This window comes from Heptranchias perlo, chromosome 9 (assembly GCF_035084215.1).
Source record: "Heptranchias perlo isolate sHepPer1 chromosome 9, sHepPer1.hap1, whole genome shotgun sequence".
NCBI lineage: Eukaryota > Metazoa > Chordata > Chondrichthyes > Hexanchiformes > Hexanchidae > Heptranchias > Heptranchias perlo.
The window spans coordinates 2,049,754-2,072,008 of NC_090333.1; the positions used below are offsets into that span (position 1 = coordinate 2,049,754).

Below are 22,255 nucleotides of genomic sequence, written 5' to 3' on the forward strand. Positions count from 1 at the left end.
CTGGCTCGGCTGGCTGGCTGGCTGGCTGGCTGGAAATGGGAAATAAAAACACAAGACGTGTTAAAGGCTGGCTAAACTGTCGAAAGAAACAAGGCGTTAATGTTTCAGAAGTGCCTATTGAAAGGTGTCTCTCAAGCTGCTCCCTGACTGGGCCCTGTCCATTGTCATGTTAATCGCTGGTTAAACTGTCGGAAGAAACAAGGCGTTAATGTTTCAGAAGTGCATATTGAAAAATGTCTTTCAAACTGCTCCCTGACTGGGCCCCGTTCATTGTCATGTTAATCCCAGGGCGGGGCGGGACTGCTTTGACCAGGAGACCTGTTTTCCGGGACGCAGGTGTGACATTCCAGGGAGGCACCTACTTTGTGCTGATTCGAAACTACGACTACAACGGCAACTTGCAGTTCTATATTACAACAACAACGCGCTGCATTGAAACTAAAAGTTAGATTTTCAATCCCATAGTCCACCAATCGGATGGGAGACGGTGTGTGTCTGTGTGTGTGTGTGTGAGAGTCAGTGTCAGTCAGTCTCTCTCTCTCTCTCTCTCTCTCTCTCACTCTAACTCTAACTCTAACTCAGAGCTGCTGTGGAAGGAAACCTTTTTAAAAAGAACTTGCATATTGAAAAAAAGATGTGTCTCAAGCTGCCGGGCCCTGTCCATTGTCACGTTAATGGCAGGGCGGGCAGGACTGCTTTGACCAGGAGACCTGTTTTCTGGGACGCAGGTGTGAGATTCCAGGGGACCTGCTTTGTGCTGATTTCCCTGCGTGCGTGCGTCCGTCCCTCCCTGCCTCCCTCCCCCCAGGCCTTCCTTCTGAACACCTTTGTCGTTTAATCGAGGGTCAAAAGCCTGCCTGTGAAAGGGAAGGATCAGCCGGTCGGCCCCCTGCTGGTCGCTGCTGCCAGCGCAGCGCAGCGCAGCAGGCGTGCGTGTCCTCAGCCTCTTGTACAAGTTCCCAGGGAGTTGAGGCAGTTCCCTCCGGTGGTCTAGTGGTCTAAGACGCAACCTTTTAAACTCGTTGAGACCCGGGTTCGAATCCCGGTCGGGGGGATGACTTTCTGGTGCAGATTAATTGGCACCACTCAAAGAAAGTCTCCCCTCCTGAGCGCTAATGCTCCACCCTCACCACCGCCACCTTTTCCTCTCCTTGACAAACAGACAGACAGTCCAGTTCGGGAGCGCAGCTTGCATTTGAAAGCAGACCCTGCTTGTTCAAAGTCAACGGCACCAAGTTATTTTGCGCTTTGAATTATATCGCTACGTGCGAGCGGCATTCAGCCGAGGAGAAGAAAGAAATACCACTGAGCTGAGAAAGTAAGTGTAATATATCAGCTTTATTCTCAGTAATAATACATACACACACACACACACACACACACACACACACAGAGACGCTGGGAAAGAGCTGTTTTTCCTTTTGAATATCTCCCCACAGGGAGGTGCACCGTTCCCAGAGACACTGCAATACTGGGTCGATGCGTGGAGTGGACGGAGCAAGCCCCTGTTCCATCTCCCTGTTCCAAAAATCAATTTAATATATGGTCCCCAGATAGGGGACGTATCAGATATTAAACTGATAAGAACAGATTTTTTTTTTTTTTTTTTTTTTTTTTTTTTTTTTTTTTTTTTTTTTTTTTTTTTTTTTTTTTTTCTGACACTCTGGGGTGCCTTATTGCCTTACAGATTCATTCCAGATTCCTTACAGTGACATTACATCAAGCCAAAGCTCTACAAGCCAAAGCTCTACACTCTGCCCGAGGGGATTTCTCCCTGACTGCATCCCCCCGGCATACAATGGCAGGAAGGCTCCAAATGGTTGCCTTCCCCCACTTGACCACTTGATCTTAGCCAAAAGGCCGAGAAGCGATGACGCGCTCGATGCGAATTGATCTCGGCTCCTGTTTGCACTCCCTCTTTGGTCTCTGGCTGCCTGTGTTTAATGCAGTCTAGAAGCACTGCCGTTCTCTCCCACTCTGGCCACATTTTTGCCACCGTTTCTAATTGCAACAGTGGATGAGTTTAAAGATTTTTTTCCCTTTCTTGCCAGGATTGCTTGACAGATTGGTAAATTTGCCAGTAGGCCACCAATCAGATGGGAGAGGGTTGGGTCTCACCGGACCTCCGTCAGTCAGTCTCAGTCACTAACGAACTGCCGTGGAAGGAGACCTCTTTAAGGAAAACTAGTGACGTGATGTGACGTGTCTCACAGTGAGTGAGTGAGATTGCAACGGCCAATTGAGAAAGAGGTGAGGTGCTGACAATCGGCAGCTCGTGTTGAAACATTCATTCCACGGCAGGCAAGACCAATGAAAAAAAATACTGCAGAGGCTGGCTCGGCTGGCTGGCTGGCTGGCTGGCTGGAAATGGGAAATAAAAACACAAGACGTGTTAAAGGCTGGCTAAACTGTCGAAAGAAACAAGGCGTTAATGTTTCAGAAGTGCCTATTGAAAGGTGTCTCTCAAGCTGCTCCCTGACTGGGCCCTGTCCATTGTCATGTTAATCGCTGGTTAAACTGTCGGAAGAAACAAGGCGTTAATGTTTCAGAAGTGCATATTGAAAAATGTCTTTCAAACTGCTCCCTGACTGGGCCCCGTTCATTGTCATGTTAATCCCAGGGCGGGGCGGGACTGCTTTGACCAGGAGACCTGTTTTCCGGGACGCAGGTGTGACATTCCAGGGAGGCACCTACTTTGTGCTGATTCGAAACTACGACTACAACGGCAACTTGCAGTTCTATATTACAACAACAACGCGCTGCATTGAAACTAAAAGTTAGATTTTCAATCCCATAGTCCACCAATCGGATGGGAGACGGTGTGTGTCTGTGTGTGTGTGTGTGAGAGTCAGTGTCAGTCAGTCTCTCTCTCTCTCTCTCTCTCTCTCTCACTCTAACTCTAACTCTAACTCAGAGCTGCTGTGGAAGGAAACCTTTTTAAAAAGAACTTGCATATTGAAAAAAAGATGTGTCTCAAGCTGCCGGGCCCTGTCCATTGTCACGTTAATGGCAGGGCGGGCAGGACTGCTTTGACCAGGAGACCTGTTTTCTGGGACGCAGGTGTGAGATTCCAGGGGACCTGCTTTGTGCTGATTTCCCTGCGTGCGTGCGTCCGTCCCTCCCTGCCTCCCTCCCCCCAGGCCTTCCTTCTGAACACCTTTGTCGTTTAATCGAGGGTCAAAAGCCTGCCTGTGAAAGGGAAGGATCAGCCGGTCGGCCCCCTGCTGGTCGCTGCTGCCAGCGCAGCGCAGCGCAGCAGGCGTGCGTGTCCTCAGCCTCTTGTACAAGTTCCCAGGGAGTTGAGGCAGTTCCCTCCGGTGGTCTAGTGGTCTAAGACGCAACCTTTTAAACTCGTTGAGACCCGGGTTCGAATCCCGGTCGGGGGGATGACTTTCTGGTGCAGATTAATTGGCACCACTCAAAGAAAGTCTCCCCTCCTGAGCGCTAATGCTCCACCCTCACCACCGCCACCTTTTCCTCTCCTTGACAAACAGACAGACAGTCCAGTTCGGGAGCGCAGCTTGCATTTGAAAGCAGACCCTGCTTGTTCAAAGTCAACGGCACCAAGTTATTTTGCACTTTGAATTATATCGCTACGTGCGAGCGGCATTCAGCCGAGGAGAAGAAAGAAATACCACTGAGCTGAGAAAGTAAGTGTAATATATCAGCTTTATTCTCAGTAATAATACATACACACACACACACACACACACACACACACACACAGAGACGCTGGGAAAGAGCTGTTTTTCCTTTTGAATATCTCCCCACAGGGAGGTGCACCGTTCCCAGAGACACTGCAATACTGGGTCGATGCGTGGAGTGGACGGAGCAAGCCCCTGTTCCATCTCCCTGTTCCAAAAATCAATTTAATATATGGTCCCCAGATAGGGGACGTATCAGATATTAAACTGATAAGAACAGATACTACACTTGATCTTAGCCAAAAGGCCGAGAAGCGATGACGCGCTCGATGCGAATTGATCTCGGCTCCTGTTTGCACTCCCTCTTTGGTCTCTGGCTGCCTGTGTTTAATGCAGTCTAGAAGCACTGCCGTTCTCTCCCACTCTGGCCACATTTTTGCCACCGTTTCTAATTGCAACAGTGGATGAGTTTAAAGATTTTTTTCCCTTTCTTGCCAGGATTGCTTGACAGATTGGTAAATTTGCCAGTAGGCCACCAATCAGATGGGAGAGGGTTGGGTCTCACCGGACCTCCGTCAGTCAGTCTCAGTCACTAACGAACTGCCGTGGAAGGAGACCTCTTTAAGGAAAACTAGTGACGTGATGTGACGTGTCTCACAGTGAGTGAGTGAGATTGCAACGGCCAATTGAGAAAGAGGTGAGGTGCTGACAATCGGCAGCTCGTGTTGAAACATTCATTCCACGGCAGGCAAGACCAATGAAAAAAAATACTGCAGAGGCTGGCTCGGCTGGCTGGCTGGCTGGCTGGCTGGAAATGGGAAATAAAAACACAAGACGTGTTAAAGGCTGGCTAAACTGTCGAAAGAAACAAGGCGTTAATGTTTCAGAAGTGCCTATTGAAAGGTGTCTCTCAAGCTGCTCCCTGACTGGGCCCTGTCCATTGTCATGTTAATCGCTGGTTAAACTGTCGGAAGAAACAAGGCGTTAATGTTTCAGAAGTGCATATTGAAAAATGTCTTTCAAACTGCTCCCTGACTGGGCCCCGTTCATTGTCATGTTAATCCCAGGGCGGGGCGGGACTGCTTTGACCAGGAGACCTGTTTTCCGGGACGCAGGTGTGACATTCCAGGGAGGCACCTACTTTGTGCTGATTCGAAACTACGACTACAACGGCAACTTGCAGTTCTATATTACAACAACAACGCGCTGCATTGAAACTAAAAGTTAGATTTTCAATCCCATAGTCCACCAATCGGATGGGAGACGGTGTGTGTCTGTGTGTGTGTGTGTGAGAGTCAGTGTCAGTCAGTCTCTCTCTCTCTCTCTCTCTCTCTCTCACTCTAACTCTAACTCTAACTCAGAGCTGCTGTGGAAGGAAACCTTTTTAAAAAGAACTTGCATATTGAAAAAAAGATGTGTCTCAAGCTGCCGGGCCCTGTCCATTGTCACGTTAATGGCAGGGCGGGCAGGACTGCTTTGACCAGGAGACCTGTTTTCTGGGACGCAGGTGTGAGATTCCAGGGGACCTGCTTTGTGCTGATTTCCCTGCGTGCGTGCGTCCGTCCCTCCCTGCCTCCCTCCCCCCAGGCCTTCCTTCTGAACACCTTTGTCGTTTAATCGAGGGTCAAAAGCCTGCCTGTGAAAGGGAAGGATCAGCCGGTCGGCCCCCTGCTGGTCGCTGCTGCCAGCGCAGCGCAGCGCAGCAGGCGTGCGTGTCCTCAGCCTCTTGTACAAGTTCCCAGGGAGTTGAGGCAGTTCCCTCCGGTGGTCTAGTGGTCTAAGACGCAACCTTTTAAACTCGTTGAGACCCGGGTTCGAATCCCGGTCGGGGGGATGACTTTCTGGTGCAGATTAATTGGCACCACTCAAAGAAAGTCTCCCCTCCTGAGCGCTAATGCTCCACCCTCACCACCGCCACCTTTTCCTCTCCTTGACAAACAGACAGACAGTCCAGTTCGGGAGCGCAGCTTGCATTTGAAAGCAGACCCTGCTTGTTCAAAGTCAACGGCACCAAGTTATTTTGCACTTTGAATTATATCGCTACGTGCGAGCGGCATTCAGCCGAGGAGAAGAAAGAAATACCACTGAGCTGAGAAAGTAAGTGTAATATATCAGCTTTATTCTCAGTAATAATACATACACACACACACACACACACACACACAGAGACGCTGGGAAAGAGCTGTTTTTCCTTTTGAATATCTCCCCACAGGGAGGTGCACCGTTCCCAGAGACACTGCAATACTGGGTCGATGCGTGGAGTGGACGGAGCAAGCCCCTGTTCCATCTCCCTGTTCCAAAAATCAATTTAATATATGGTCCCCAGATAGGGGACGTATCAGATATTAAACTGATAAGAACAGATACTACACTTGATCTTAGCCAAAAGGCCGAGAAGCGATGACGCGCTCGATGCGAATTGATCTCGGCTCCTGTTTGCACTCCCTCTTTGGTCTCTGGCTGCCTGTGTTTAATGCAGTCTAGAAGCACTGCCGTTCTCTCCCACTCTGGCCACATTTTTGCCACCGTTTCTAATTGCAACAGTGGATGAGTTTAAAGATTTTTTTCCCTTTCTTGCCAGGATTGCTTGACAGATTGGTAAATTTGCCAGTAGGCCACCAATCAGATGGGAGAGGGTTGGGTCTCACCGGACCTCCGTCAGTCAGTCTCAGTCACTAACGAACTGCCGTGGAAGGAGACCTCTTTAAGGAAAACTAGTGACGTGATGTGACGTGTCTCACAGTGAGTGAGTGAGATTGCAACGGCCAATTGAGAAAGAGGTGAGGTGCTGACAATCGGCAGCTCGTGTTGAAACATTCATTCCACGGCAGGCAAGACCAATGAAAAAAAATACTGCAGAGGCTGGCTCGGCTGGCTGGCTGGCTGGCTGGCTGGAAATGGGAAATAAAAACACAAGACGTGTTAAAGGCTGGCTAAACTGTCGAAAGAAACAAGGCGTTAATGTTTCAGAAGTGCCTATTGAAAGGTGTCTCTCAAGCTGCTCCCTGACTGGGCCCTGTCCATTGTCATGTTAATCGCTGGTTAAACTGTCGGAAGAAACAAGGCGTTAATGTTTCAGAAGTGCATATTGAAAAATGTCTTTCAAACTGCTCCCTGACTGGGCCCCGTTCATTGTCATGTTAATCCCAGGGCGGGGCGGGACTGCTTTGACCAGGAGACCTGTTTTCCGGGACGCAGGTGTGACATTCCAGGGAGGCACCTACTTTGTGCTGATTCGAAACTACGACTACAACGGCAACTTGCAGTTCTATATTACAACAACAACGCGCTGCATTGAAACTAAAAGTTAGATTTTCAATCCCATAGTCCACCAATCGGATGGGAGACGGTGTGTGTCTGTGTGTGTGTGTGTGAGAGTCAGTGTCAGTCAGTCTCTCTCTCTCTCTCTCTCTCTCTCTCACTCTAACTCTAACTCTAACTCAGAGCTGCTGTGGAAGGAAACCTTTTTAAAAAGAACTTGCATATTGAAAAAAAGATGTGTCTCAAGCTGCCGGGCCCTGTCCATTGTCACGTTAATGGCAGGGCGGGCAGGACTGCTTTGACCAGGAGACCTGTTTTCTGGGACGCAGGTGTGAGATTCCAGGGGACCTGCTTTGTGCTGATTTCCCTGCGTGCGTGCGTCCGTCCCTCCCTGCCTCCCTCCCCCCAGGCCTTCCTTCTGAACACCTTTGTCGTTTAATCGAGGGTCAAAAGCCTGCCTGTGAAAGGGAAGGATCAGCCGGTCGGCCCCCTGCTGGTCGCTGCTGCCAGCGCAGCGCAGCGCAGCAGGCGTGCGTGTCCTCAGCCTCTTGTACAAGTTCCCAGGGAGTTGAGGCAGTTCCCTCCGGTGGTCTAGTGGTCTAAGACGCAACCTTTTAAACTCGTTGAGACCCGGGTTCGAATCCCGGTCGGGGGGATGACTTTCTGGTGCAGATTAATTGGCACCACTCAAAGAAAGTCTCCCCTCCTGAGCGCTAATGCTCCACCCTCACCACCGCCACCTTTTCCTCTCCTTGACAAACAGACAGACAGTCCAGTTCGGGAGCGCAGCTTGCATTTGAAAGCAGACCCTGCTTGTTCAAAGTCAACGGCACCAAGTTATTTTGCACTTTGAATTATATCGCTACGTGCGAGCGGCATTCAGCCGAGGAGAAGAAAGAAATACCACTGAGCTGAGAAAGTAAGTGTAATATATCAGCTTTATTCTCAGTAATAATACATACACACACACACACACACACACACACAGAGACGCTGGGAAAGAGCTGTTTTTCCTTTTGAATATCTCCCCACAGGGAGGTGCACCGTTCCCAGAGACACTGCAATACTGGGTCGATGCGTGGAGTGGACGGAGCAAGCCCCTGTTCCATCTCCCTGTTCCAAAAATCAATTTAATATATGGTCCCCAGATAGGGGACGTATCAGATATTAAACTGATAAGAACAGATACTACACTTGATCTTAGCCAAAAGGCCGAGAAGCGATGACGCGCTCGATGCGAATTGATCTCGGCTCCTGTTTGCACTCCCTCTTTGGTCTCTGGCTGCCTGTGTTTAATGCAGTCTAGAAGCACTGCCGTTCTCTCCCACTCTGGCCACATTTTTGCCACCGTTTCTAATTGCAACAGTGGATGAGTTTAAAGATTTTTTTCCCTTTCTTGCCAGGATTGCTTGACAGATTGGTAAATTTGCCAGTAGGCCACCAATCAGATGGGAGAGGGTTGGGTCTCACCGGACCTCCGTCAGTCAGTCTCAGTCACTAACGAACTGCCGTGGAAGGAGACCTCTTTAAGGAAAACTAGTGACGTGATGTGACGTGTCTCACAGTGAGTGAGTGAGATTGCAACGGCCAATTGAGAAAGAGGTGAGGTGCTGACAATCGGCAGCTCGTGTTGAAACATTCATTCCACGGCAGGCAAGACCAATGAAAAAAAATACTGCAGAGGCTGGCTCGGCTGGCTGGCTGGCTGGCTGGCTGGAAATGGGAAATAAAAACACAAGACGTGTTAAAGGCTGGCTAAACTGTCGAAAGAAACAAGGCGTTAATGTTTCAGAAGTGCCTATTGAAAGGTGTCTCTCAAGCTGCTCCCTGACTGGGCCCTGTCCATTGTCATGTTAATCGCTGGTTAAACTGTCGGAAGAAACAAGGCGTTAATGTTTCAGAAGTGCATATTGAAAAATGTCTTTCAAACTGCTCCCTGACTGGGCCCCGTTCATTGTCATGTTAATCCCAGGGCGGGGCGGGACTGCTTTGACCAGGAGACCTGTTTTCCGGGACGCAGGTGTGACATTCCAGGGAGGCACCTACTTTGTGCTGATTCGAAACTACGACTACAACGGCAACTTGCAGTTCTATATTACAACAACAACGCGCTGCATTGAAACTAAAAGTTAGATTTTCAATCCCATAGTCCACCAATCGGATGGGAGACGGTGTGTGTCTGTGTGTGTGTGTGTGAGAGTCAGTGTCAGTCAGTCTCTCTCTCTCTCTCTCTCTCTCTCTCACTCTAACTCTAACTCTAACTCAGAGCTGCTGTGGAAGGAAACCTTTTTAAAAAGAACTTGCATATTGAAAAAAAGATGTGTCTCAAGCTGCCGGGCCCTGTCCATTGTCACGTTAATGGCAGGGCGGGCAGGACTGCTTTGACCAGGAGACCTGTTTTCTGGGACGCAGGTGTGAGATTCCAGGGGACCTGCTTTGTGCTGATTTCCCTGCGTGCGTGCGTCCGTCCCTCCCTGCCTCCCTCCCCCCAGGCCTTCCTTCTGAACACCTTTGTCGTTTAATCGAGGGTCAAAAGCCTGCCTGTGAAAGGGAAGGATCAGCCGGTCGGCCCCCTGCTGGTCGCTGCTGCCAGCGCAGCGCAGCGCAGCAGGTGTGCGTGTCCTCAGCCTCTTGTACAAGTTCCCAGGGAGTTGAGGCAGTTCCCTCCGGTGGTCTAGTGGTCTAAGACGCAACCTTTTAAACTCGTTGAGACCCGGGTTCGAATCCCGGTCGGGGGGATGACTTTCTGGTGCAGATTAATTGGCACCACTCAAAGAAAGTCTCCCCTCCTGAGCGCTAATGCTCCACCCTCACCACCGCCACCTTTTCCTCTCCTTGACAAACAGACAGACAGTCCAGTTCGGGAGCGCAGCTTGCATTTGAAAGCAGACCCTGCTTGTTCAAAGTCAACGGCACCAAGTTATTTTGCACTTTGAATTATATCGCTACGTGCGAGCGGCATTCAGCCGAGGAGAAGAAAGAAATACCACTGAGCTGAGAAAGTAAGTGTAATATATCAGCTTTATTCTCAGTAATAATACATACACACACACACACACACACACACACAGAGACGCTGGGAAAGAGCTGTTTTTCCTTTTGAATATCTCCCCACAGGGAGGTGCACCGTTCCCAGAGACACTGCAATACTGGGTCGATGCGTGGAGTGGACGGAGCAAGCCCCTGTTCCATCTCCCTGTTCCAAAAATCAATTTAATATATGGTCCCCAGATAGGGGACGTATCAGATATTAAACTGATAAGAACAGATTTTTTTTTTTTTTTTCTGACACTCTGGGGTGCCTTATTGCCTTACAGATTCATTCCAGATTCCTTGCAGTGACATTACATCAAGCCAAAGCTCTACAAGCCAAAGCTCTACACTCTGCCCGAGGGGATTTCTCCCTGACTGCATCCCCCCGGCATACAATGGCAGGAAGGCTCCAAATGGTTGCCTTCCCCCACTTGACCACTTGATCTTAGCCAAAAGGCCGAGAAGCGATGACGCGCTCGATGCGAATTGATCTCGGCTCCTGTTTGCACTCCCTCTTTGGTCTCTGGCTGCCTGTGTTTAATGCAGTCTAGAAGCACTGCCGTTCTCTCCCACTCTGGCCACATTTTTGCCACCGTTTCTAATTGCAACAGTGGATGAGTTTAAAGATTTTTTTCCCTTTCTTGCCAGGATTGCTTGACAGATTGGTAAATTTGCCAGTAGGCCACCAATCAGATGGGAGAGGGTTGGGTCTCACCGGACCTCCGTCAGTCAGTCTCAGTCACTAACGAACTGCCGTGGAAGGAGACCTCTTTAAGGAAAACTAGTGACGTGATGTGACGTGTCTCACAGTGAGTGAGTGAGATTGCAACGGCCAATTGAGAAAGAGGTGAGGTGCTGACAATCGGCAGCTCGTGTTGAAACATTCATTCCACGGCAGGCAAGACCAATGAAAAAAAATACTGCAGAGGCTGGCTCGGCTGGCTGGCTGGCTGGCTGGCTGGAAATGGGAAATAAAAACACAAGACGTGTTAAAGGCTGGCTAAACTGTCGAAAGAAACAAGGCGTTAATGTTTCAGAAGTGCCTATTGAAAGGTGTCTCTCAAGCTGCTCCCTGACTGGGCCCTGTCCATTGTCATGTTAATCGCTGGTTAAACTGTCGGAAGAAACAAGGCGTTAATGTTTCAGAAGTGCATATTGAAAAATGTCTTTCAAACTGCTCCCTGACTGGGCCCCGTTCATTGTCATGTTAATCCCAGGGCGGGGCGGGACTGCTTTGACCAGGAGACCTGTTTTCCGGGACGCAGGTGTGACATTCCAGGGAGGCACCTACTTTGTGCTGATTCGAAACTACGACTACAACGGCAACTTGCAGTTCTATATTACAACAACAACGCGCTGCATTGAAACTAAAAGTTAGATTTTCAATCCCATAGTCCACCAATCGGATGGGAGACGGTGTGTGTCTGTGTGTGTGTGTGTGAGAGTCAGTGTCAGTCAGTCTCTCTCTCTCTCTCTCTCTCTCTCTCACTCTAACTCTAACTCTAACTCAGAGCTGCTGTGGAAGGAAACCTTTTTAAAAAGAACTTGCATATTGAAAAAAAGATGTGTCTCAAGCTGCCGGGCCCTGTCCATTGTCACGTTAATGGCAGGGCGGGCAGGACTGCTTTGACCAGGAGACCTGTTTTCTGGGACGCAGGTGTGAGATTCCAGGGGACCTGCTTTGTGCTGATTTCCCTGCGTGCGTGCGTCCGTCCCTCCCTGCCTCCCTCCCCCCAGGCCTTCCTTCTGAACACCTTTGTCGTTTAATCGAGGGTCAAAAGCCTGCCTGTGAAAGGGAAGGATCAGCCGGTCGGCCCCCTGCTGGTCGCTGCTGCCAGCGCAGCGCAGCGCAGCAGGCGTGCGTGTCCTCAGCCTCTTGTACAAGTTCCCAGGGAGTTGAGGCAGTTCCCTCCGGTGGTCTAGTGGTCTAAGACGCAACCTTTTAAACTCGTTGAGACCCGGGTTCGAATCCCGGTCGGGGGGATGACTTTCTGGTGCAGATTAATTGGCACCACTCAAAGAAAGTCTCCCCTCCTGAGCGCTAATGCTCCACCCTCACCACCGCCACCTTTTCCTCTCCTTGACAAACAGACAGACAGTCCAGTTCGGGAGCGCAGCTTGCATTTGAAAGCAGACCCTGCTTGTTCAAAGTCAACGGCACCAAGTTATTTTGCACTTTGAATTATATCGCTACGTGCGAGCGGCATTCAGCCGAGGAGAAGAAAGAAATACCACTGAGCTGAGAAAGTAAGTGTAATATATCAGCTTTATTCTCAGTAATAATACATACACACACACACACACACACACACACACACACAGAGACGCTGGGAAAGAGCTGTTTTTCCTTTTGAATATCTCCCCACAGGGAGGTGCACCGTTCCCAGAGACACTGCAATACTGGGTCGATGCGTGGAGTGGACGGAGCAAGCCCCTGTTCCATCTCCCTGTTCCAAAAATCAATTTAATATATGGTCCCCAGATAGGGGACGTATCAGATATTAAACTGATAAGAACAGATTTTTTTTTTTTTTTTTTTTTTTTTTTCTGACACTCTGGGGTGCCTTATTGCCTTACAGATTCATTCCAGATTCCTTGCAGTGACATTACATCAAGCCAAAGCTCTACAAGCCAAAGCTCTACACTCTGCCCGAGGGGATTTCTCCCTGACTGCATCCCCCCGGCATACAATGGCAGGAAGGCTCCAAATGGTTGCCTTCCCCCACTTGACCACTTGATCTTAGCCAAAAGGCCGAGAAGCGATGACGCGCTCGATGCGAATTGATCTCGGCTCCTGTTTGCACTCCCTCTTTGGTCTCTGGCTGCCTGTGTTTAATGCAGTCTAGAAGCACTGCCGTTCTCTCCCACTCTGGCCACATTTTTGCCACCGTTTCTAATTGCAACAGTGGATGAGTTTAAAGATTTTTTTCCCTTTCTTGCCAGGATTGCTTGACAGATTGGTAAATTTGCCAGTAGGCCACCAATCAGATGGGAGAGGGTTGGGTCTCACCGGACCTCCGTCAGTCAGTCTCAGTCACTAACGAACTGCCGTGGAAGGAGACCTCTTTAAGGAAAACTAGTGACGTGATGTGACGTGTCTCACAGTGAGTGAGTGAGATTGCAACGGCCAATTGAGAAAGAGGTGAGGTGCTGACAATCGGCAGCTCGTGTTGAAACATTCATTCCACGGCAGGCAAGACCAATGAAAAAAAATACTGCAGAGGCTGGCTCGGCTGGCTGGCTGGCTGGCTGGCTGGAAATGGGAAATAAAAACACAAGACGTGTTAAAGGCTGGCTAAACTGTCGAAAGAAACAAGGCGTTAATGTTTCAGAAGTGCCTATTGAAAGGTGTCTCTCAAGCTGCTCCCTGACTGGGCCCTGTCCATTGTCATGTTAATCGCTGGTTAAACTGTCGGAAGAAACAAGGCGTTAATGTTTCAGAAGTGCATATTGAAAAATGTCTTTCAAACTGCTCCCTGACTGGGCCCCGTTCATTGTCATGTTAATCCCAGGGCGGGGCGGGACTGCTTTGACCAGGAGACCTGTTTTCCGGGACGCAGGTGTGACATTCCAGGGAGGCACCTACTTTGTGCTGATTCGAAACTACGACTACAACGGCAACTTGCAGTTCTATATTACAACAACAACGCGCTGCATTGAAACTAAAAGTTAGATTTTCAATCCCATAGTCCACCAATCGGATGGGAGACGGTGTGTGTCTGTGTGTGTGTGTGTGAGAGTCAGTGTCAGTCAGTCTCTCTCTCTCTCTCTCTCTCTCTCTCACTCTAACTCTAACTCTAACTCAGAGCTGCTGTGGAAGGAAACCTTTTTAAAAAGAACTTGCATATTGAAAAAAAGATGTGTCTCAAGCTGCCGGGCCCTGTCCATTGTCACGTTAATGGCAGGGCGGGCAGGACTGCTTTGACCAGGAGACCTGTTTTCTGGGACGCAGGTGTGAGATTCCAGGGGACCTGCTTTGTGCTGATTTCCCTGCGTGCGTGCGTCCGTCCCTCCCTGCCTCCCTCCCCCCAGGCCTTCCTTCTGAACACCTTTGTCGTTTAATCGAGGGTCAAAAGCCTGCCTGTGAAAGGGAAGGATCAGCCGGTCGGCCCCCTGCTGGTCGCTGCTGCCAGCGCAGCGCAGCGCAGCAGGCGTGCGTGTCCTCAGCCTCTTGTACAAGTTCCCAGGGAGTTGAGGCAGTTCCCTCCGGTGGTCTAGTGGTCTAAGACGCAACCTTTTAAACTCGTTGAGACCCGGGTTCGAATCCCGGTCGGGGGGATGACTTTCTGGTGCAGATTAATTGGCACCACTCAAAGAAAGTCTCCCCTCCTGAGCGCTAATGCTCCACCCTCACCACCGCCACCTTTTCCTCTCCTTGACAAACAGACAGACAGTCCAGTTCGGGAGCGCAGCTTGCATTTGAAAGCAGACCCTGCTTGTTCAAAGTCAACGGCACCAAGTTATTTTGCACTTTGAATTATATCGCTACGTGCGAGCGGCATTCAGCCGAGGAGAAGAAAGAAATACCACTGAGCTGAGAAAGTAAGTGTAATATATCAGCTTTATTCTCAGTAATAATACATACACACACACACACACACACACACACAGAGACGCTGGGAAAGAGCTGTTTTTCCTTTTGAATATCTCCCCACAGGGAGGTGCACCGTTCCCAGAGACACTGCAATACTGGGTCGATGCGTGGAGTGGACGGAGCAAGCCCCTGTTCCATCTCCCTGTTCCAAAAATCAATTTAATATATGGTCCCCAGATAGGGGACGTATCAGATATTAAACTGATAAGAACAGATTTTTTTTTTTTTTTTTTTTTTTTTTTCTGACACTCTGGGGTGCCTTATTGCCTTACAGATTCATTCCAGATTCCTTGCAGTGACATTACATCAAGCCAAAGCTCTACAAGCCAAAGCTCTACACTCTGCCCGAGGGGATTTCTCCCTGACTGCATCCCCCCGGCATACAATGGCAGGAAGGCTCCAAATGGTTGCCTTCCCCCACTTGACCACTTGATCTTAGCCAAAAGGCCGAGAAGCGATGACGCGCTCGATGCGAATTGATCTCGGCTCCTGTTTGCACTCCCTCTTTGGTCTCTGGCTGCCTGTGTTTAATGCAGTCTAGAAGCACTGCCGTTCTCTCCCACTCTGGCCACATTTTTGCCACCGTTTCTAATTGCAACAGTGGATGAGTTTAAAGATTTTTTTCCCTTTCTTGCCAGGATTGCTTGACAGATTGGTAAATTTGCCAGTAGGCCACCAATCAGATGGGAGAGGGTTGGGTCTCACCGGACCTCCGTCAGTCAGTCTCAGTCACTAACGAACTGCCGTGGAAGGAGACCTCTTTAAGGAAAACTAGTGACGTGATGTGACGTGTCTCACAGTGAGTGAGTGAGATTGCAACGGCCAATTGAGAAAGAGGTGAGGTGCTGACAATCGGCAGCTCGTGTTGAAACATTCATTCCACGGCAGGCAAGACCAATGAAAAAAAATACTGCAGAGGCTGGCTCGGCTGGCTGGCTGGCTGGCTGGCTGGAAATGGGAAATAAAAACACAAGACGTGTTAAAGGCTGGCTAAACTGTCGAAAGAAACAAGGCGTTAATGTTTCAGAAGTGCCTATTGAAAGGTGTCTCTCAAGCTGCTCCCTGACTGGGCCCTGTCCATTGTCATGTTAATCGCTGGTTAAACTGTCGGAAGAAACAAGGCGTTAATGTTTCAGAAGTGCATATTGAAAAATGTCTTTCAAACTGCTCCCTGACTGGGCCCCGTTCATTGTCATGTTAATCCCAGGGCGGGGCGGGACTGCTTTGACCAGGAGACCTGTTTTCCGGGACGCAGGTGTGACATTCCAGGGAGGCACCTACTTTGTGCTGATTCGAAACTACGACTACAACGGCAACTTGCAGTTCTATATTACAACAACAACGCGCTGCATTGAAACTAAAAGTTAGATTTTCAATCCCATAGTCCACCAATCGGATGGGAGACGGTGTGTGTCTGTGTGTGTGTGTGTGAGAGTCAGTGTCAGTCAGTCTCTCTCTCTCTCTCTCTCTCTCTCTCACTCTAACTCTAACTCTAACTCAGAGCTGCTGTGGAAGGAAACCTTTTTAAAAAGAACTTGCATATTGAAAAAAAGATGTGTCTCAAGCTGCCGGGCCCTGTCCATTGTCACGTTAATGGCAGGGCGGGCAGGACTGCTTTGACCAGGAGACCTGTTTTCTGGGACGCAGGTGTGAGATTCCAGGGGACCTGCTTTGTGCTGATTTCCCTGCGTGCGTGCGTCCGTCCCTCCCTGCCTCCCTCCCCCCAGGCCTTCCTTCTGAACACCTTTGTCGTTTAATCGAGGGTCAAAAGCCTGCCTGTGAAAGGGAAGGATCAGCCGGTCGGCCCCCTGCTGGTCGCTGCTGCCAGCGCAGCGCAGCGCAGCGCAGCAGGCGTGCGTGTCCTCAGCCTCTTGTACAAGTTCCCAGGGAGTTGAGGCAGTTCCCTCCGGTGGTCTAGTGGTCTAAGACGCAACCTTTTAAACTCGTTGAGACCCGGGTTCGAATCCCGGTCGGGGGGATGACTTTCTGGTGCAGATTAATTGGCACCACTCAAAGAAAGTCTCCCCTCCTGAGCGCTAATGCTCCACCCTCACCACCGCCACCTTTTCCTCTCCTTGACAAACAGACAGACAGTCCAGTTCGGGAGCGCAGCTTGCATTTGAAAGCAGACCCTGCTTGTTCAAAGTCAACGGCACCAAGTTATTTTGCACTTTGAATTATATCGCTACGTGCGAGCGGCATTCAGCCGAGGAGAAGAAAGAAATACCACTGAGCTGAGAAAGTAAGTGTAATATATCAGCTTTATTCTCAGTAATAATACATACACACACACACACACACACACACACACACACAGAGACGCTGGGAAAGAGCTGTTTTTCCTTTTGAATATCTCCCCACAGGGAGGTGCACCGTTCCCAGAGACACTGCAATACTGGGTCGATGCGTGGAGTGGACGGAGCAAGCCCCTGTTCCATCTCCCTGTTCCAAAAATCAATTTAATATATGGTCCCCAGATAGGGGACGTATCAGATATTAAACTGATAAGAACAGATTTTTTTTTTTTTTTTTTTTTTTTTTTCTGACACTCTGGGGTGCCTTATTGCCTTACAGATTCATTCCAGATTCCTTGCAGTGACATTACATCAAGCCAAAGCTCTACAAGCCAAAGCTCTACACTCTGCCCGAGGGGATTTCTCCCTGACTGCATCCCCCCGGCATACAATGGCAGGAAGGCTCCAAATGGTTGCCTTCCCCCACTTGACCACTTGATCTTAGCCAAAAGGCCGAGAAGCGATGACGCGCTCGATGCGAATTGATCTCGGCTCCTGTTTGCACTCCCTCTTTGGTCTCTGGCTGCCTGTGTTTAATGCAGTCTAGAAGCACTGCCGTTCTCTCCCACTCTGGCCACATTTTTGCCACCGTTTCTAATTGCAACAGTGGATGAGTTTAAAGATTTTTTTCCCTTTCTTGCCAGGATTGCTTGACAGATTGGTAAATTTGCCAGTAGGCCACCAATCAGATGGGAGAGGGTTGGGTCTCACCGGACCTCCGTCAGTCAGTCTCAGTCACTAACGAACTGCCGTGGAAGGAGACCTCTTTAAGGAAAACTAGTGACGTGATGTGACGTGTCTCACAGTGAGTGAGTGAGATTGCAACGGCCAATTGAGAAAGAGGTGAGGTGCTGACAATCGGCAGCTCGTGTTGAAACATTCATTCCACGGCAGGCAAGACCAATGAAAAAAAATACTGCAGAGGCTGGCTCGGCTGGCTGGCTGGCTGGCTGGCTGGAAATGGGAAATAAAAACACAAGACGTGTTAAAGGCTGGCTAAACTGTCGAAAGAAACAAGGCGTTAATGTTTCAGAAGTGCCTATTGAAAGGTGTCTCTCAAGCTGCTCCCTGACTGGGCCCTGTCCATTGTCATGTTAATCGCTGGTTAAACTGTCGGAAGAAACAAGGCGTTAATGTTTCAGAAGTGCATATTGAAAAATGTCTTTCAAACTGCTCCCTGACTGGGCCCCGTTCATTGTCATGTTAATCCCAGGGCGGGGCGGGACTGCTTTGACCAGGAGACCTGTTTTCCGGGACGCAGGTGTGACATTCCAGGGAGGCACCTACTTTGTGCTGATTCGAAACTACGACTACAACGGCAACTTGCAGTTCTATATTACAACAACAACGCGCTGCATTGAAACTAAAAGTTAGATTTTCAATCCCATAGTCCACCAATCGGATGGGAGACGGTGTGTGTCTGTGTGTGTGTGTGTGAGAGTCAGTGTCAGTCAGTCTCTCTCTCTCTCTCTCTCTCTCTCTCACTCTAACTCTAACTCTAACTCAGAGCTGCTGTGGAAGGAAACCTTTTTAAAAAGAACTTGCATATTGAAAAAAAGATGTGTCTCAAGCTGCCGGGCCCTGTCCATTGTCACGTTAATGGCAGGGCGGGCAGGACTGCTTTGACCAGGAGACCTGTTTTCTGGGACGCAGGTGTGAGATTCCAGGGGACCTGCTTTGTGCTGATTTCCCTGCGTGCGTGCGTCCGTCCCTCCCTGCCTCCCTCCCCCCAGGCCTTCCTTCTGAACACCTTTGTCGTTTAATCGAGGGTCAAAAGCCTGCCTGTGAAAGGGAAGGATCAGCCGGTCGGCCCCCTGCTGGTCGCTGCTGCCAGCGCAGCGCAGCGCAGCAGGCGTGCGTGTCCTCAGCCTCTTGTACAAGTTCCCAGGGAGTTGAGGCAGTTCCCTCCGGTGGTCTAGTGGTCTAAGACGCAACCTTTTAAACTCGTTGAGACCCGGGTTCGAATCCCGGTCGGGGGGATGACTTTCTGGTGCAGATTAATTGGCACCACTCAAAGAAAGTCTCCCCTCCTGAGCGCTAATGCTCCACCCTCACCACCGCCACCTTTTCCTCTCCTTGACAAACAGACAGACAGTCCAGTTCGGGAGCGCAGCTTGCATTTGAAAGCAGACCCTGCTTGTTCAAAGTCAACGGCACCAAGTTATTTTGCACTTTGAATTATATCGCTACGTGCGAGCGGCATTCAGCCGAGGAGAAGAAAGAAATACCACTGAGCTGAGAAAGTAAGTGTAATATATCAGCTTTATTCTCAGTAATAATACATACACACACACACACACACACACACACACACACAGAGACGCTGGGAAAGAGCTGTTTTTCCTTTTGAATATCTCCCCACAGGGAGGTGCACCGTTCCCAGAGACACTGCAATACTGGGTCGATGCGTGGAGTGGACGGAGCAAGCCCCTGTTCCATCTCCCTGTTCCAAAAATCAATTTAATATATGGTCCCCAGATAGGGGACGTATCAGATATTAAACTGATAAGAACAGATACTACACTTGATCTTAGCCAAAAGGCCGAGAAGCGATGACGCGCTCGATGCGAATTGATCTCGGCTCCTGTTTGCACTCCCTCTTTGGTCTCTGGCTGCCTGTGTTTAATGCAGTCTAGAAGCACTGCCGTTCTCTCCCACTCTGGCCACATTTTTGCCACCGTTTCTAATTGCAACAGTGGATGAGTTTAAAGATTTTTTTCCCTTTCTTGCCAGGATTGCTTGACAGATTGGTAAATTTGCCAGTAGGCCACCAATCAGATGGGAGAGGGTTGGGTCTCACCGGACCTCCGTCAGTCAGTCTCAGTCACTAACGAACTGCCGTGGAAGGAGACCTCTTTAAGGAAAACTAGTGACGTGATGTGACGTGTCTCACAGTGAGTGAGTGAGATTGCAACGGCCAATTGAGAAAGAGGTGAGGTGCTGACAATCGGCAGCTCGTGTTGAAACATTCATTCCACGGCAGGCAAGACCAATGAAAAAAAATACTGCAGAGGCTGGCTCGGCTGGCTGGCTGGCTGGCTGGCTGGAAATGGGAAATAAAAACACAAGACGTGTTAAAGGCTGGCTAAACTGTCGAAAGAAACAAGGCGTTAATGTTTCAGAAGTGCCTATTGAAAGGTGTCTCTCAAGCTGCTCCCTGACTGGGCCCTGTCCATTGTCATGTTAATCGCTGGTTAAACTGTCGGAAGAAACAAGGCGTTAATGTTTCAGAAGTGCATATTGAAAAATGTCTTTCAAACTGCTCCCTGACTGGGCCCCGTTCATTGTCATGTTAATCCCAGGGCGGGGCGGGACTGCTTTGACCAGGAGACCTGTTTTCCGGGACGCAGGTGTGACATTCCAGGGAGGCACCTACTTTGTGCTGATTCGAAACTACGACTACAACGGCAACTTGCAGTTCTATATTACAACAACAACGCGCTGCATTGAAACTAAAAGTTAGATTTTCAATCCCATAGTCCACCAATCGGATGGGAGACGGTGTGTGTCTGTGTGTGTGTGTGTGAGAGTCAGTGTCAGTCAGTCTCTCTCTCTCTCTCTCTCTCTCTCTCACTCTAACTCTAACTCTAACTCAGAGCTGCTGTGGAAGGAAACCTTTTTAAAAAGAACTTGCATATTGAAAAAAAGATGTGTCTCAAGCTGCCGGGCCCTGTCCATTGTCACGTTAATGGCAGGGCGGGCAGGACTGCTTTGACCAGGAGACCTGTTTTCTGGGACGCAGGTGTGAGATTCCAGGGGACCTGCTTTGTGCTGATTTCCCTGCGTGCGTGCGTCCGTCCCTCCCTGCCTCCCTCCCCCCAGGCCTTCCTTCTGAACACCTTTGTCGTTTAATCGAGGGTCAAAAGCCTGCCTGTGAAAGGGAAGGATCAGCCGGTCGGCCCCCTGCTGGTCGCTGCTGCCAGCGCAGCGCAGCGCAGCGCAGCAGGCGTGCGTGTCCTCAGCCTCTTGTACAAGTTCCCAGGGAGTTGAGGCAGTTCCCTCCGGTGGTCTAGTGGTCTAAGACGCAACCTTTTAAACTCGTTGAGACCCGGGTTCGAATCCCGGTCGGGGGGATGACTTTCTGGTGCAGATTAATTGGCACCACTCAAAGAAAGTCTCCCCTCCTGAGCGCTAATGCTCCACCCTCACCACCGCCACCTTTTCCTCTCCTTGACAAACAGACAGACAGTCCAGTTCGGGAGCGCAGCTTGCATTTGAAAGCAGACCCTGCTTGTTCAAAGTCAACGGCACCAAGTTATTTTGCACTTTGAATTATATCGCTACGTGCGAGCGGCATTCAGCCGAGGAGAAGAAAGAAATACCACTGAGCTGAGAAAGTAAGTGTAATATATCAGCTTTATTCTCAGTAATAATACATACACACACACACACACACACACACACACACACAGAGACGCTGGGAAAGAGCTGTTTTTCCTTTTGAATATCTCCCCACAGGGAGGTGCACCGTTCCCAGAGACACTGCAATACTGGGTCGATGCGTGGAGTGGACGGAGCAAGCCCCTGTTCCATCTCCCTGTTCCAAAAATCAATTTAATATATGGTCCCCAGATAGGGGACGTATCAGATATTAAACTGATAAGAACAGATTTTTTTTTTTTTTTTTTTTTTTTTTTCTGACACTCTGGGGTGCCTTATTGCCTTACAGATTCATTCCAGATTCCTTGCAGTGACATTACATCAAGCCAAAGCTCTACAAGCCAAAGCTCTACACTCTGCCCGAGGGGATTTCTCCCTGACTGCATCCCCCCGGCATACAATGGCAGGAAGGCTCCAAATGGTTGCCTTCCCCCACTTGACCACTTGATCTTAGCCAAAAGGCCGAGAAGCGATGACGCGCTCGATGCGAATTGATCTCGGCTCCTGTTTGCACTCCCTCTTTGGTCTCTGGCTGCCTGTGTTTAATGCAGTCTAGAAGCACTGCCGTTCTCTCCCACTCTGGCCACATTTTTGCCACCGTTTCTAATTGCAACAGTGGATGAGTTTAAAGATTTTTTTCCCTTTCTTGCCAGGATTGCTTGACAGATTGGTAAATTTGCCAGTAGGCCACCAATCAGATGGGAGAGGGTTGGGTCTCACCGGACCTCCGTCAGTCAGTCTCAGTCACTAACGAACTGCCGTGGAAGGAGACCTCTTTAAGGAAAACTAGTGACGTGATGTGACGTGTCTCACAGTGAGTGAGTGAGATTGCAACGGCCAATTGAGAAAGAGGTGAGGTGCTGACAATCGGCAGCTCGTGTTGAAACATTCATTCCACGGCAGGCAAGACCAATGAAAAAAAATACTGCAGAGGCTGGCTCGGCTGGCTGGCTGGCTGGCTGGCTGGAAATGGGAAATAAAAACACAAGACGTGTTAAAGGCTGGCTAAACTGTCGAAAGAAACAAGGCGTTAATGTTTCAGAAGTGCC

The 22,255-nt window shown here is 49.6% G+C and overlaps 4 non-coding genes and 6 pseudogenes across 4 annotated transcripts; all 10 read right to left on the reverse strand.

The window, feature by feature from the left end:
* Positions 1 to 1,438: 1,438 nt before the first annotated feature.
* LOC137326026 (U2 spliceosomal RNA) lies at positions 1,439 to 1,609 on the reverse strand (annotated as a pseudogene).
* A 2,163-nt stretch (positions 1,610 to 3,772) lies between these two features.
* LOC137325752 (U2 spliceosomal RNA) lies at positions 3,773 to 3,963 on the reverse strand. Its single transcript, XR_010963993.1, has one exon. It is a non-coding gene; the product is annotated as a U2 spliceosomal RNA (small nuclear RNA).
* A 1,892-nt stretch (positions 3,964 to 5,855) lies between these two features.
* On the reverse strand, positions 5,856 to 6,046 carry LOC137325753 (U2 spliceosomal RNA). The gene has a single exon (XR_010963994.1). It is a non-coding gene; the product is annotated as a U2 spliceosomal RNA (small nuclear RNA).
* Positions 6,047 to 7,938: 1,892 nt separating this feature from the next.
* Positions 7,939 to 8,129, reverse strand: LOC137325754 (U2 spliceosomal RNA). Its single transcript, XR_010963995.1, has one exon. It is a non-coding gene; the product is annotated as a U2 spliceosomal RNA (small nuclear RNA).
* A 1,892-nt stretch (positions 8,130 to 10,021) lies between these two features.
* On the reverse strand, positions 10,022 to 10,224 carry LOC137325863 (U2 spliceosomal RNA; annotated as a pseudogene).
* A 2,081-nt stretch (positions 10,225 to 12,305) lies between these two features.
* LOC137325900 (U2 spliceosomal RNA) lies at positions 12,306 to 12,519 on the reverse strand (annotated as a pseudogene).
* A 2,075-nt stretch (positions 12,520 to 14,594) lies between these two features.
* On the reverse strand, positions 14,595 to 14,808 carry LOC137325901 (U2 spliceosomal RNA; annotated as a pseudogene).
* Positions 14,809 to 16,894: 2,086 nt separating this feature from the next.
* LOC137325902 (U2 spliceosomal RNA) lies at positions 16,895 to 17,108 on the reverse strand (annotated as a pseudogene).
* Positions 17,109 to 19,189: 2,081 nt separating this feature from the next.
* On the reverse strand, positions 19,190 to 19,380 carry LOC137325755 (U2 spliceosomal RNA). The gene has a single exon (XR_010963996.1). It is a non-coding gene; the product is annotated as a U2 spliceosomal RNA (small nuclear RNA).
* Positions 19,381 to 21,283: 1,903 nt separating this feature from the next.
* LOC137325903 (U2 spliceosomal RNA) lies at positions 21,284 to 21,497 on the reverse strand (annotated as a pseudogene).
* Positions 21,498 to 22,255: the final 758 nt, after the last annotated feature.